The sequence below is a fragment of the Mytilus galloprovincialis genome, unplaced genomic scaffold (genome assembly GCF_965363235.1).
Source record: "Mytilus galloprovincialis unplaced genomic scaffold, xbMytGall1.hap1.1 HAP1_SCAFFOLD_201, whole genome shotgun sequence".
NCBI classification, from domain to species: Eukaryota; Metazoa; Mollusca; class Bivalvia; order Mytilida; family Mytilidae; genus Mytilus; species Mytilus galloprovincialis.
In genome coordinates, this window is record NW_027468126.1 from 15,001 (window position 1) to 20,000 (window position 5,000).

The following is a 5,000-nucleotide window of genomic DNA, read 5'->3' on the forward strand; positions in this document are numbered from 1 at the left end:
CCACGGGGAAAGGTACGTGGACGGCCTGCTAGCGGGCTACCGCGGGTCTCGACGGCGGGGAAGGTACGCGGTCGGCCTGCTAGCGGGCTACCACGGGGAAAGGTACGTGGACGGCCTGCTAGCGGGCTACCGCGGGTCTCGACGGCGGGGAAGGTACGCGGTCGGCCTGCCAGCGGGCCACCACGGGGAAAGGCACGTGGACGGCCTGCTAGCGGGCTACCGCGGGTCTCGACGGCTGGGAAGGTACGCGGTCGGCCTGCTAGCGGGCTACCACGGGTAAAGGTACGTGGACGGCCTGCTAGCGGGCTACCGCGGGTCTCGACGGCTGGGAAGGTACGCGGTCGGCCTGCTAGCGGGCTACCACGGGTAAAGGTACGTGGACGGCCTGCTAGCGGACTACCGCGGGTCTCGACGGCGGGGAAGGTACGCGGTCGGCCTGCTAGCGGGCTACCACGGGGAAAGGCACGTGGACGGCCTGCTAGCGGGCTACCGCGGGTCTCGACGGCTGGGAAGGTACGCGGTCGGCCTGCTAGCGGGCTACCACGGGGAAAGGTACGTGGACGGCCTGCTAGCGGGCTACCGCGGGTCTCGACGGCTGGGAAGGTACGCGGTCGGCCTGCTAGCGGGCTACCACGGGGAAAGGTACGTGGACGGCCTGCTAGCGGACTACCGCGGGTCTCGACGGCGGGGAAGGTACGCGGTCGGCCTGCTAGCGGGCCACCACGGGGAAAGGCACGTGGACGGCCTGCTAGCGGGCTACCGCGGGTCTCGACGGCGGGGAAGGTACGCGGTCGGCCTGCTAGCGGGCTACCACGGGGAAAGGTACGTGGACGGCCTGCTAGCGGGCTACCGCGGGTCTCGACGGCGGGGAAGGTACGCGGTCGGCCTGCTAGCGGGCTACCACGGGGAAAGGTACGTGGACGGCCTGCTAGCGGGCTACCGCGGGTCTCGACGGCGGGGAAGGTACGCGGTCGGCCTGCCAGCGGGCCACCACGGGGAAAGGCACGTGGACGGCCTGCTAGCGGGCTACCGCGGGTCTCGACGGCTGGGAAGGTACGCGGTCGGCCTGCTAGCGGGCTACCACGGGTAAAGGTACGTGGACGGCCTGCTAGCGGGCTACCGCGGGTCTCGACGGCTGGGAAGGTACGCGGTCGGCCTGCTAGCGGGCTACCACGGGTAAAGGTACGTGGACGGGCCTGCTAGCGGCCTACCACGGGTAACAGTAAGCGGACGGCCTGCTAGCGGGCTACCGCGGGTCTCGACGGCTGGGAAGGTACGCGGTCGGCCTGCTAGCGGGCTACCACGGGTAAAGGTACGTGGTCGGCCTGCTAGCGGGCTACCGCGGGTAAAGGTACTCGGACGGCCTGCTAGCGGGCTACCACGGGTAAAAGGTACGTGGTCGACCTGCTAGCGGGCTGCCGCGGGTGAAGGTACGCGGACGGCCTGCTTTGCGCGCTACCACGGCTGTCGACGGCGGGGGAAGGTACGTGGTCGACCTGCTAGCTAGCGGGCTACCACGGGTAAAAGGTACGTGGTCGGCCTGCTAGCGGGCTACCACGGGGAAAGGTACGTGGCTGGCCGGCCTGCTAGCGGGCTACCACGGGGAAAGGTACGTGGCAGGCCGACCACGTACCTTTACCCGCGGTCGAGACCCGCGGTAGCCCGCTAGCAGGCCTACCACGTACCTCTCCCCGCGGTACCCCGCTAGCAGGCCGACCACGTTACCTTCACCCACTCTTTCAAACCTTTTTTTATAAGGGCCACCGTGCCGTTATAAGCTCCAGAGACAAGCCGTACAGCTTGTCTCTGGGACCTTATATGGTCCGCGTTGGAGCATATATGGTCCGGGCTGGACCATATATGAACCAAACCTCTCTCTGACGCGACTTGGTGGACCATCGAAGGTCCAACGGATCTCTCTCTGTGGACCATATAAGGTGCACGGTGGGCCTTAAATGGTCCAGCGGGACTCTAGCGGGTCTCGATAACTACTAGGGTTAGGGTTAGGGTTAGGGTTAGGGTTAGGGTTAGGGTTAGGGTTAGGGTTAGGGTTAGGGTTAGGGTTAGGGTAACGGTTAGGGTTAGGGTTAGGGTTAGGGTTAGGGTTAGGGTTAGGGTTAGGGTTAGGGTTAGGGTTAGGGTTAGGGTTAGGGTTAGGGTTAGGGTTAGGGTTAGGGTTAGGGCTAGGGCTAGGGCTAGGGCTAGGGCTAGGGTTAGGGTTAGGGTTAGGGTTAGGGTTAGGGTTAGGGTTAGGGTTAGGGTTAGGGTTAGGGTTAGGGTTAGGGTTAGGGTTAGGGTTACGGCTAGGCTTAGGGCTAGGCTTAGCACCCACTGTAACCCTAGCTTATGTCCTGAGACAACCCTAGTTCAAACCTTCGCGAAGGTGTCGGACGCCAGCACACGGCCGATCAAGAGGGTGTACGATGCCTGCCTTCGTTACCTGACATTTTATCGTATCATGGAGAGACCTGCTGTAATATTCTTACGTGCGGCTTCCCGATGACAAAAAAAAATTGTTAAGACATACTTTTTGACTGGGGTATAGTTGGCCGGCCTTCGATGGTCGAGACGCTTACGTTCGGCTTCCCGATGAAAAAATTCCCAAGGGTCAACATTTTTTACCGACGATAAAGGTGGCCGAGAGACCCGCGGTAGTCCGCCCGCGTCTAACGTGCGACACCTCGATGAAAATTTCACCCACGTAAAATTTTTTTACCGAGGGTATAGTTTGCCGGCCTCGATGGTCGAGAGACCCGCGGTAGCCCGTCCGCGTCTAACGTGCGACACCTCGATGAAAATTTCACCCTCGTAAAATTTTTTTACCGAGGGTATAGTTTGCCGGCCTCGATGGTCGAGAGACCCGCGGTAGCCCGTCCGCGTCTAACGTGCGACACCTCGATGAAAATTTCACCCTCGTAAAAATTTTTTACCGAGGGTATAGTTTGCCGGCCTCGATGGTCGAGAGACCCGCGGTAGCCCGTCCGCGTCTAACGTGCGACACCTCGATGAAAATTTCACCCTCGTAAAAATATTTTACCGAGGGTATAGTTTGCCGGCCTCGATGGTCGAGAGACCCGCGGTAGCCCGTCCGCGTCTAACGTGCGACACCTCGATGAAAATTTCACCCTCGTAAAAAATTTTTACCGAGGGTATAGTTTGCCGGCCTCGATGGTCGAGAGACCCGCGGTAGCCCGTCCGCGTCTAACGTGCGACACCTCGATGAAAATTTCACCCTCGTAAAAAAATTTTACCGAGGGTATAGTTTGCCGGCCTCGATGGTCGAGAGACCCGCGGTAGCCCGTCCGCGTCTAACGTGCGACACCTCGATGAAAATTTCACCCTCGTAAATTTTTTTTACCGAGGGTATAGTTTGCCGGCCTCGATGGTCGAGAGACCCGCGGTAGCCCGTCCGCGTCTAACGTGCGACACCTCGATGAAAATTTCACCCTCGTAAATTTTTTTTACCGAGGGTATAGTTTGCCGGCCTCGATGGTCGAGAGACCCGCGGTAGCCCGTCCGCGTCTAACGTGCGACACCTCGATGAAAATTTCACCCTCGTAAAAAATTTTTACCGAGGGTATAGTTTGCCGGCCTCGATGGTCGAGAGACCCGCGGTAGCCCGTCCGCGTCTAACGTGCGACACCTCGATGAAAATTTCACCCTCGTAAAAAAATTTTACCGAGGGTATAGTTTGCCGGCCTCGATGGTCGAGAGACCCGCGGTAGCCCGTCCGCGTCTAACGTGCGACACCTCGATGAAAATTTCACCCTCGTAAATTTTTTTTACCGAGGGTATAGTTTGCCGGCCTCGATGGTCGAGAGACCCGCGGTAGCCCGTCCGCGTCTAACGTGCGACACCTCGATGAAAATTTCACCCTCGTAAAATTTTTTTACCGAGGGTATAGTTTGCCGGCCTCGATGGTCGAGAGACCCGCGGTAGCCCGTCCGCGTCTAACGTGCGACACCTCGATGAAAATTTCACCCTCGTAAAAAAATTTTACCGAGGGTATAGTTTGCCGGCCTCGATGGTCGAGAGACCCGCGGTAGCCCGTCCGCGTCTAACGTGCGACACCTCGATGAAAATTTCACCCTCGTAAATTTTTTTTACCGAGGGTATAGTTTGCCGGCCTCGATGGTCGAGAGACCCGCGGTAGCCCGTCCGCGTCTAACGTGCGACACCTCGATGAAAATTTCACCCTCGTAAAAAATTTTTACCGAGGGTATAGTTTGCCGGCCTCGATGGTCGAGAGACCCGCGGTAGCCCGTCCGCGTCTAACGTGCGACACCTCGATGAAAATTTCACCCTCGTAAAAAAATTTTACCGAGGGTATAGTTTGCCGGCCTCGATGGTCGAGAGACCCGCGGTAGCCCGTCCGCGTCTAACGTGCGACACCTCGATGAAAATTTCACCCTCGTAAAATTTTTTTACCGAGGGTATAGTTTGCCGGCCTCGATGGTCGAGAGACCCGCGGTAGCCCGTCCGCGTCTAACGTGCGACACCTCGATGAAAATTTCACCCTCGTAAAATTTTTTTACCGAGGGTATAGTTTGCCGGCCTCGATGGTCGAGAGACCCGCGGTAGCCCGTCCGCGTCTAACGTGCGACACCTCGATGAAAATTTCACCCTCGTAAAATTTTTTTACCGAGGGTATAGTTTGCCGGCCTCGATGGTCGAGAGACCCGCGGTAGCCCGTCCGCGTCTAACGTGCGACACCTCGATGAAAATTTCACCCTCGTAAATTTTTTTTACCGAGGGTATAGTTTGCCGGCCTCGATGGTCGAGAGACCCGCGGTAGCCCGTCCGCGTCTAACGTGCGACACCTCGATGAAAATTTCACCCTCGTAAAAATATTTTACCGAGGGTATAGTTTGCCGGCCTCGATGGTCGAGAGACCCGCGGTAGCCCGTCCGCGTCTAACGTGCGACACCTCGATGAAAATTTCACCCTCGTAAAAATATTTTACCGAGGGTATAGTTTGCCGGCCTCGATGGTCGAGAGAC